Below are 11,026 nucleotides of genomic sequence, written 5' to 3' on the forward strand. Positions count from 1 at the left end.
CTAACCCCCTAACCCAACCCCTAACCCCCTCCCCCTAACCCTAACCCCCTAACCCTAACCCCCTAACCCTAACCCCCTAACCCTAACCCCCTAACCCTAACCCCCTAACCCTAACCCCCTAACCCTAACCCTAACCCCTAACCCTAACCTAACCCTAACCCTAACCCTAACCCTAACCCTAACCCTAACCCTAACCCTAACCCTAACCCTAACCCTAACCCTAACCCTAACCCTAACCCTAACCCTAACCCAAACCCTAACCCTACCCCTACCCTAACCCTAACCCTAACCCTAAACCCTAATTCTAACTATACTCCATGGCTCTCACCTTCAACCGCAGTAGTATAGGTTGTCGAGGCACACAGATCATGAGATCTGATGGTTGAGACCAGCCTGGACAACATGATTCACCCCCGTCTAGACTGAAAAAAAAAAAAAATTAGCTAGACATGTTGTCACTTACCTGTAATCCTAGCTCCTCAGAAGACTGAAGAAGGGGAATTGCTGGAACCTGAAAGGAGAAAGTTTTAGTGAGCTTAGATTGCTTCACGGCGCTTCAACCTGGGCAGCAGAGCAAGACTGCATCTCAATAAAGGAAGAAAGAAATAATCAAACAAACAGACGGACCCAAAGAGGGAGACCGAGGACCTTAACTGCAGACAATTCTTTATTGTTACCCTGTGGCTATAAATCTTATGAGATGCCTGTCGTCCCAGACGTTCTGTTTATGGATGTACTAGCTGACGGTTTTGTATTTACATGGTCAGGACAATGAGTGCTTCTGCTTGATTCCCAGACTCTCCAAAATTCCCGTGGAGCCACACGACCTCCTGTCTTGGCACTTCAGGATTACGATGCTCTTTCCTGAGAGGATTTGTTTGGTAGACCGTGACCTCGATTCCTGCCTCTAAGCCTAAGGCTAGCTGCTGAGAACAGCAGCCACCACCGTTTTGGTACTACAACAGTGCTTTTTATAGTGCACTCATCGGTGGATGCTGTCATCACAACCTGGCCGTTTGGATGTTCGACTGATGCTTTATGCCGCAGAGTCCCTGCGACTCACCGACCCGTGCCGGAACTCACTGGAGCTCAGATGTGTAGCGCTACCTTGTTTCTCTATGACTGGGAGTGCAAACATGGTTGATGTGTTTATTTCCCATTTTTTACTTTGGAGGTTTTGTTTTGTGAGACGAGCTCTCACTCTGTCATGCAGCCGGGAGTGAAGTCATGGCTCGCTGCAGCCTTGAGCTCCCGGCCTCGAGCCATCTCGCCTCAGCCTCACAAAGTGCTGGGAATACAACTGTGGCCTACTTTTGAGCTTTGAGTTATTTATGTATTATACAGATGAGTCTCTGGAGATGATTTCTTGGTCTGATAGGTGGTTTGTAAACATATTTCCCGATCTGTAGCTTATCTTTTCATCCTCCGAATTGAGTCTTTCACAGAGCAAACATGTGGTCTCCCTTGCAGATACTCGGCCCCTATAGCGGGAAAGCAGACACTCACAGTACATAAATCAACATGTGGATGTGTCCATTGAGTAAGTATCTGTTTGTGGTAAAGAGATCCTAGACAGATCAGTGCTGAGAGGTTATTTCATTCAGCAATAGTTGACGTGGGGATCATCTCTAATCTCATGCTTACTTTCTGTTACTCCGCTGTCTTCTGTTACTGCCGGTGGGAAAGCAATTGTCAACATGTTCTTGCTTCTTTCCACCCTCCTCAGTAGCTTTTAGGACCTTTCCTTTGTCGTTTCTGCAACTGTGTTGAATGGGTCTAGGTACGGATGGATTTATTGTCTTGGGGATTGTGCCTCCTGACTCGAAGGATCCTGGGTCCTCTCTGTTTTTATTTTGGAATTTTTTTTTAAACAGACTCTCACTCTGTCACCAGGCTGGAGTGCAGTGGCAAGATCTTGGCTCGCTGCCACCTCCGCCTTCTGGGTTCGAGCGTTTCTCCTTCCTCAGCCTTCTGAGTAGCTGGGATTAAAAGCACACACAACCACTCCTGGCTGATTTTTGTATTTTTAGTAGAGATGGGTTTTCACCCTGTTGGCCAGATTGGTCTCAAACTCCTGACCTTAGGTGGTCCGCTCATCTTAGCCTCCCAAGTGCTGGGATTACATGGATGAGCCGCCACACCTGGCCTGTCATTTCTTTGAGACGAGTTGGATCATCCCATTTCATCCTCCCTTTGTTATATTTTCCAATTAAGTTTTAAATGTCTACGGATGGCAGCCACGAATTCTGGCATCTGTAGCCCTTGGAAGTCCACTCCTCTTGTTGATACTGACATTTATGCCCTTTTAATGGGGCTCTGGCTGTGGCGATTGTATGCGGCGCTGGCTGAAGGATCTCAAGGTAGCTAGTGTCAGAACTGAATTAGAGGTCCGCCCTGGTAGTGGAGACGAATCCCCACACGTTTGCTCATACAAGTCATCTTCTGTGTGGATGATGATTTTTAAAGTAGGAGAGCAGAGGAAAAACGGGGGCTGAGCATTTTCCCTAAACGATAGTGGACATTCAAATCCCTCGTGAGGCTGGGAGTGGTGGCTCACGCCTGTCATCCAGCACTTTGGGAGACCGAGGGAGGTGGATCACCGGAGGTCAGAAATTCATGACCGGCCTGGACAACTTAGAAAAACATCGTCTCTACAAAAATACCTGCTGGTATTTTTGGGAGGTTGAGGGAGGAGTATTGCTTGAATCTGGGAGGTGAAAGTTGCAGTGAGGTGAGATTGTGCCACTGCACTCCGGCCTGGGTAGATCATAAATAAGACATATAATTGACTCACAGTTCTACAGGCTGTACAAGCACAGCTCCAGCATCTGCTTGCCTTCTGGTGAGGCCTTGGGAAGCTTACGATCGTGGCAGAAATGAGAGTGTGTGCAAAGAGAGAGAGGAGAGGCAAGGCTCTTTATAAACAAACTGCTCTCAGTTGAACAAATAGAGCAAGAACTCACACTTCACCAAACGCAGGATGCTAAACCATCCATGACGGATGTACACCCTCTAACAATAGTGAGATTTGGAGGAGACACACATCCAGGCTGTATCGGGCCTTAAATGATTTGTTTTGACTCTTAGCTCCTTAAATGACAATTATTTGCTCTTTCTGATGAGAGAGAGAGAGAGGTTTTCCCTCTGGCTGGAAGGCAGATGCCAGCCAGGGGGCAGAGTGCCCGCCAGATGGGACACTTTACCTCACTGTGGAGGAGGGTCAGGGACACGAAGCTGCAGGCACAGAGGTGGATATAGGTGGCTGCCAGAGTGCAGGCAGGCTGGAGCTCCCAGGTGCCACAGGAGTCCTGCACACAAAGGCTAAGGAACGGTGCAGGCTCCATCTGAAATCAGGGCCACCCAGTCACTGTCTCTAGCCTAGGCCTCTGCTCCATGCCAATCCCCAGGGTAGATTGGGGAAAGAGCTTGCTGTGCTCCAGGGCACAGGCTCACACTCACCACCCGGAAGCAGTTCCCCAAGCTGGATGAGGGGTCCTGGAAGAAGGCCTGGCGGGCGGGGCTCTGTCCTGGGCAGGTCGACTCAGGCTTCTCGGTGGCCCTGAAGTCACCATCCACCTGGTGTGACAGACGCAAGACTCATGCATGCAGCTGAACCATGTGGCTCCACCACATACATTGGCCTGAGCGGGAGACTCCACCCGACCCTGGGTCTGCAAAGACCACAGCAGAGCCGGCAGGCCACCTGCCGCTCCTGGGACTCTGCAGTGAGCGGCCCTCGAGACACTCAGCCAGAGGGAAGAAAAGCAGGTGCACCTGCTCACCTGCCAGGCCAGGCTGAGCTCCTCCAGGCTGTGAGCCACAGAGCTGTCCGATAACATCAGATCAGTGCCTGCTTTGTTGTCGCTGGTGTCCAGAAGGCCAGCGGATATGCCTGTGGGGAGGAGGAAAGATGAGGTGATCCTGAGAGCCCCTGATCCTCCCCCAGGGGTCCTGGATGAGAGATGAGCCTCAGGCACACGAAGGATTGGTAAAATCCCTCCACCCCAGACTCCCAGAGCTCTGGCCCCAAACCATCATCAGAAGAAGGAGAGAAAGCACAGAGACTGAGGACAGCGTGTGTCCCCCCATCCCCTCTCCACATCGTCAGCACGAGTGGCCAGAATCCAGGCCTGCCCTTTGTGTTCTTTGGCAGAGGGACCACAGAAAGGCCAACTCCACCTTGGAGCCATATATCCAAGGGATGCGGGAAGAAAGCCTGGGCCTTGGTGCCAGCCTCTCAACCACAGTGGCTGCCTACAGCTCGGGGACCTGTTGCACTGGAAGCTGAGAATGGTGCATCCCGAACAGGATTTTGATGGTGGGCCAACTCTGCCAGGGCCCAGATTAACCGTGGTGCCACAGGTGCACAGTCAGGCTGCAGAGGCCGGTGACCACGTCACAGGAGATGGAGACCCCATCCTCACTGGCCGGCTCAATCCTGGGGACCTCCCTCCTTTTCATGGCAAAAGGCAGCCGGAGGTCTGGACGGCTATCCCGTGGCATGGAGGAGTTGTACAGCCTGTAGGCCTGTGGACCGGAGGAAGTGGGCAGGAGGGATGACCGACAGCCAGGGGACGAGCTTGACAGTGCCATCCCCCAGGCAACCTGCCACAGGCATAGGTCTCCAGGGGAAGCTCGGGTCTCTCCTCCTCACCTAAAGGCTGGAGTAGATGAGGGTCACATGGTTCAGCTCCAAAGTCAGGGCCATGAGCCCCAAGCCTGTCCGACTCTGCATCCGTGAGAATGTGCTGTGAGCAAAGTCTTGGGCCAGGAGGATGCTGCTGCACTGGACGCTGAGGTCCCACACCCGGCCGTCAAAAGTTACCACGTGCTGGGCCCCGGCAACCAGGGCGTGGTCTGGGGAGAAGCAGCCACAAAGGCACGCTGAGTGGAGCCAGCTCCATCCACCGCAGTGGGAGCACGATGCCTGCTGGGTACCCCGATGCCTAGAGCCTTGGCTTAGCCTGCCCTGAGGCCAGGAGTCCCCCTCCCCTGGTGCGACGGCCAGAGGCCCAGTGATCCCCCACCAGCTTAAGGATGACGTGAGCTGAATGGATATGGCCCGATTCAGCCCTAACAAGGAATGGAGTCCCCAGACCCGCTACGAAACTGCTGTGCTAAGTAACAAAGCCTGGCTCAGAGGCCACATAGTCATCCTTCTGTTTACATCGGATGTCCAGAGCAGGCACAGCCATGGACATAGCAGGCAGACTGGTAGCTTTTAAAAACAATTGTGGTAAGGCATGCACAACTCTGAATAAACTGGAAGCCACTGAATCGTGCACTTAAAATTCACACATCAGCTGGGCACGGTGGTGCTGAGCCATCCCAGCACTTTGCGAGGCTGAGGAAGGAGGATCGCTTGAACCCAGGAGGTCAAGGGTGCGGGGAGCCGAAAGCGCACCGCTGCACTCCAACCATGACAACAGAGTGAGACCTAGTCTCAAAAAAAAAAATTATACAAGTCATCCATTTAATCTCAAGGAAGCTGCTCAGGTGGGGAAAAAACATTGACCGTTTAAGTGGATGGCCAACGGCTACCTCAAACATGACACTGGTGTCCTGCAGACCAGCCCTGTTCACGGTAGGGAAGAGATGGCCTGTGAAGGAACAGGTCTGACCAGTCCGGCCAGTGTAGCCCCTGAGCTGTGCCTTGGGGGTGTTCGTGCCCATGGTGGGAAAGCACCATCCATAGTGCACAGCCAGACACCTGTTGGCCAGGGCCAGCATCCCAAAGGAGGCGCTACCAGCCCCGTGGTCAGCTGTCAGAACTGAGGGGCACAGAGAAGCCCATGGTTACACGCACAGGACTTCAAGACCAGGCTGTTTTTTCTTTTTTTTTACAAGATCAGCGTGCTGCTTAGACCTGACTACACCCACGCTTCTATGGAGCCGTAGACTTCCATGTGAGTCGCACACCGATAAACCGCTACTTGCCAAGCCTGGGTACGGTGGCTCCCCCACGGACATGAGGGGCTCCCTCGTGCATTAAAAACCATACATGCTCCTTACCCACGTGAGTAAGCCACGTGGTTACCTGCATTTCACAGTAAAGGAAGCTGAGTCCACGGATGTTAGCAGACTCACCTGAGCCACAGGCAAGCTTCTCGGGAGCCCAGAGCTCGGGAGCCCAGAGCTCGTCATCCCAGCACCGCCCTTAGCTGCACTGCTGGGCAAGGTCATATAATCTGGAGAAAAGCAGGATGTGCAGCCTCAGCCCTAGTCCCATAGGACCTTGGGAAGTCCAATAAGCTCTGTGCCTAGCACGGTAATGCCACAGGCCTCTGCAGGCTTCCCTGTGCCCCCACAGTCCCTGCCCCTGCATGGCCCTGCTGTTGTGCCCACGGGGTGGGGGGCTCCCAGGGAGTAGGGTGGCACAGCCCGGGACAGGACTCATGCCTCCAGAGACCCTGCAGCAGGCGGCATCTGAGCCGGTAGAACTCGGATGGCATGTTGGCCCTGGACAGGTGTCGGAGTGGCCACGGCAGCTTCTCCTCCATCAGGTAGTCAGTCCCCCACACCACATCGCCCCCAGGAAGCAGCGGCGTCACCACCACTGAGTAGTTCCTAGAGGGAACCCGCAGGACAAGCTGCTGAGCCGTGCTTTCTTTGGCTGCAGAGGGGGAGCTCACAGGTCTGCAGGAAGAGCTCTGCCATGGACAGCATTGGGGTGCATCTTGGGGAGGGCTGTCCTTGTTCTAGAAAATCCCATAATGAGCTGGAGGAGCACAGAGGCTGGCATGACAGCGGAGGTGGTGGGTGACGCCGGGACAGAAACAAGCTGCCCTATTTTGATGACACAGATATCTTATGTCATGTCTGATCTGCCACCTGGGTCTTGGGCAGCATGGGGACTCTGTGTGGATGCAAAAAATAGGAGCTGGAAGGTGTAGGAAATTGTTTTGTTTTTTTGAGACAGAATCTCATTCTGTTTCCCAAGCTCGAGTATAGTGGTACGATCTCGATTCCCAGCTACCTCTGCCTCCTGGGTTTAAGTGATTCTCCTTTCTCAGCCTCCAGAGTAGCTGGAACTACATGCGCTCACTGCCATGCCTGGCTGATTTTTAAATTTTTAGTAGAGTCAGTGTTTCCCCATGTTGGCTACGCTGGTCTCGAACTCCCGACCTCAAGTGATCTGCCCAAAGTGCTGAGATTACAGGCATAAGCCAGTGTGCCTGACCGACAGGTCTAGGCAATTTCTACAGTTGAGGGGAGGACTGGAACTTTCTCAATATGTAGAGTAGGGTCAAGCCTGTGAGATCTGAATGATCAGGGAGATCTCGGCTCACGTGGGGTTGCAGTGAGAAGAGAAATATTGCACGCTCTGTTGTTGATGGGCCACTGAGGGGGACGGGCAGGTGGACTCGCTTACCTTTTAGAGCCCAGAGGCCCTGCAGCTGGAGGCAGGAAGCAGCTTCGACACCCTCACTGCCATTTAAATCCATTTTTTGGTATCCAAAAGAGATTCCACTCACCGGGTAGGCGAATAACCAGGCAGGTGATTGTTCAACCAAGCCAAAGCCCCGCCCTGGGAACTCTTCCCTTCCTCAGCCTACATTCTGACCGCAAGGCGGCAGGAGCAGGAACTTGTATTACGTGGAGCCTTTTCCCCATGATGTGGGTCCGGTCCCTATTCTACAGCTGGGGAAACGGAGGCACACAGAGCCAATGCAGAGACATCCCAGGAAGAGGCAGAGCAAGAATCCAGATGCTCTGCAAGGCCACCGGCATGGAAGAAGGGGCGGCCCCCTTGCCTGTAGCCCGGTTCCTGGTGGGCATCATGGCTGTGAGGGAAAAGGATATTTGGTCCCCAGGCCCCTGCTCTAGACTGGGTTCCCCATTTCTATCCACCACCCCCGTGTTCTCAACACAGAGACAAAAGGGGCCTTTTGAAGTGAATGGGTGATCACAACCTTCGTAGGTCAGTGCAGAAGCCAGAGTCCTCCTCTCATCCCCTAGCCTTGGAACCTCCCAGTCGCATCAGCCCCACCACCTTGCTATTCAAACAGGACAGGCACGGTGGCTCATGCCCGTAATCCCTGCACCGAGTCTCTGGAGCCCGGGATTCTGAGACGAGCCTGGAAAATACAGTGAAATCCCATCTCTACTAAAGATACAAAAATTAGCCGGGTATGGTGGTGAATGCTTGTAATCCCAGCAACTTGGCAGGCTGAGGCAGGACAATCACTTGAATTAGAGAGAGGTTGCAGTGAGCTGAGATCACACCACGGCACTCCAGCCTGGGTGACAGAGAATGAGACTCCATCTCAAAAAAAAACAGGCCAAGCACATCCCTCTCCCAGTCCCTGTGCAGTGGAGCCCCCACCTGGAGCTCTCTTTCCACACTTGCCCCGTGGCTCTTGCTTGAACTGTACCTTCTCCTCAAAGCTGGCCATGGCCACACCATAGGATCCCCAGCTCACCGTCTCACCAATGTTCCATCTCAAGCATTTGCCACCTAAGGTATGGCTCAGTGGTGGTAAACGATGAGCGGTGGGCCACACCCAGCCTGTAGCTGGCTTCTGCACCGCCTGCAAGAAAGAAGGGCTTTTATGTGTTTAAAATATTACATAACAGGTCGAAAGTAGTGGATCATGCCTGTAATTCCAACACTTTAGAAGGCCAAAGGGGTTACGTGACTGAAGATCAGGAGTTTGAGACCAGCCTGGAGTGGCAAAACCCTGTCTACTAAAAACACAAAAAAATTAGCCAGGTGCAGTAGTGCACACACCTGTAGTCCCAGCAACCCAGAGGGCTGAGGCAGGAGAATCACTTGCACATAGGAGGCAGAGGTTGCAATGAGCTGAGATCACACAACTGAGACAGAGAAAGACTCCGTCTCAAAAAAAAAGATGATTACAAAGCAAAAGCAAGGAAATGTGACAGAGCAGAATGGCCTGCTTAAGAGGGGACTCTCGGGCTTTCTGCAGGGAGCTGTGCACACTCTGCTGTAGATGATTTCTTGGGCTTCGTGTCTGTCTCTCAGTAAAACTGAGCTTCCTGAAGGCAGGGGTCAGCTTTGCCCACTGCACTCCTCTGCAGCAGCTCCTAAAATCCTGCCTGCACTGGGACTGTGCTCACGAGGTCTCTCTGGAGTGAGGAAGAAACCCCATTTTCTCTCCTGTGAAATAAGGAGTGAAGAAGCCTCTGTGTAGGGCGGTCAAAGTAGTCAGTGAGTCAGAGCGTGTTGAAGCGTTCAGCACTGCACCTGATACGTGGCAGGAACGCTGCATGCGACACCCCAAACCCAGCATTACCTGGCTGTGAGGCCATACAGGTCAAGCAGGGCTTTGCAGAGCCTCTTCAGTGCCCATGAGAACTTAACCTCAGCCCAGGACGGCATCTGGTGGGACACCTGGAAAGGGAGGGGACAGTGAGAGCTGTCTCGGTCATCCTCAACTGCCGGCCACATCTCATCCTTGCTCTCACTCACCAGCTCCAGGGTGCCTTTCATGACCCCCAGGGTCAACTTGATAGGCCTGGGACCCTGGTTGCCTGGCATTCCGGGTACCCAGGCCTGTAGCCACCACATGGCCTCCTCTGCCCACTCCCTCCACACCTCCTCCAGGGGCCACAACATCACTTCCAGGTAGGAGTCCTTCAGTGTGGCCAGGGGCCCTGCAACTGGCGGCCAACACCCACCATGAGGCCTCTGGGCAGCTCAGAGGCCCAGCCCAGGCCTCAAAGAGCTAGGGCCTCTTCCTGGGATTAAGATGGTGGGGGGAGTGGAGGAAAAGGAATAGAGCAGCAGGCACTGGAGATTGTGAGTGAGTTGTCACAGCAGACCCGAGCCGCCTCTGCATGGCCTGCTCATAGCTTGTCTGGGAACTTGGACTGGGGAGGGTTCCCACCAATCCTAGGAGTGATACGAGGCGCTCTGCATCTGAACAGTTTGTACAAACGTGGTTTATGCCAGACCCCTGCTTGCCTCCTAGGAGTCTGACAGTGTGCTCTGAGCCGAGCAGCACTTGCCAATTAGGCAGCCCCACCAAACACCCTGGGTGACATAGTGCTGGGACAGACAAGTGCGTCCCATGTGAAGGCACAGAGAGTGGGAAAGGATACTAGGTGTTGGCCGTGGTTCACCCTAGACTCTGCCCCGGCCCCCTTCCCTGTGCCAACACTCCTGCCTGCTCTCACTGTAGTCAATGACAGCTGTGAACAGCATAGTGTGCAGAGTCCTGAGCACTTTTTCAAATTCACTGCCCTGTGGGTGGCCATGGGACTCTGGCACAGCAGAGAGGCTATGGAGGTGACATTCAACAGCCAGTCAGAGGGACATCAACCCTGGCATTGGGCAAGCTCTTAGCACCAGATGGTGGAGAGGTCAGAAGTTCCTAGTCCTGCCAAGAGGGCAGTTGGAACCAAGCAGCCGCCACTATGCCTGCCTAATTTTTGTATTTTAATAGAGATAGGTTTTCACCATGTTGGCCAGGCTGGTCTTGAACTCCTGACCTCGTGATCCGCCTGCCTCAGCCTCCCAAAGTGCTGGAATTACAAGCGTGAGCCACTGTGACTGGCTTTTTTGTAAACTTATTATTTGTTTATTTTAGAGATAAGATCTCACTCTGTTGCCCAGGCTGGAGTACGGTGGCACATTCTTGACTCATTGCAACCTCTGCCTCCAGGGCTGAAGCAATCCTAGATGAATAGACATAAGACTGAAGCTGAAGTGCCAGCCCTGGATTCATTCCTATATGGCTATGCTATTGGAAGCAAGTTCATCTCTGGGGATGAGCTCAGGGTACTCAGATCGCCACTTGCCAGACTCAGGTACTCTCTCTGGACATCCCACCTGGCCGGGGCACCCGCCTTGTGACTGAAAGCCAGGATCTGTGTGCAGTGGAGTGTGCGGCCCGGCCCCGGCCTGTAGGCGCCGTCTGAGCCGCTCTCTGTCTGCAGCCTCTGGCCAGTGCTGCACTGGTGCACTGGCTGCTTTGCCTGAGCTGTGAGGATCGATCAAAGAACCCCTACCCTCCTCTGCCAGGCGGCCCTCCACCAGGGCTCCAAGAGGAGGAGGCCCAAG

At 53.6% G+C, this 11,026-nt stretch overlaps 1 long non-coding RNA gene across 1 annotated transcript; it reads right to left on the bottom strand.

The window, feature by feature from the left end:
* Window positions 1–310: 310 nt before the first annotated feature.
* On the bottom strand, window positions 311–9,445 carry LOC144581537 (uncharacterized). Its single transcript, XR_013532424.1, has 3 exons — window positions 9,258–9,445; window positions 3,783–8,531; window positions 311–3,576 (listed from the first exon to the last, which is right to left on the bottom strand). It is a non-coding gene; the product is annotated as an uncharacterized LOC144581537 (long non-coding RNA).
* Window positions 9,446–11,026: the final 1,581 nt, after the last annotated feature.

Source organism: Callithrix jacchus, chromosome 2 (assembly GCF_049354715.1).
Source record: "Callithrix jacchus isolate 240 chromosome 2, calJac240_pri, whole genome shotgun sequence".
NCBI lineage: Eukaryota > Metazoa > Chordata > Mammalia > Primates > Cebidae > Callithrix > Callithrix jacchus.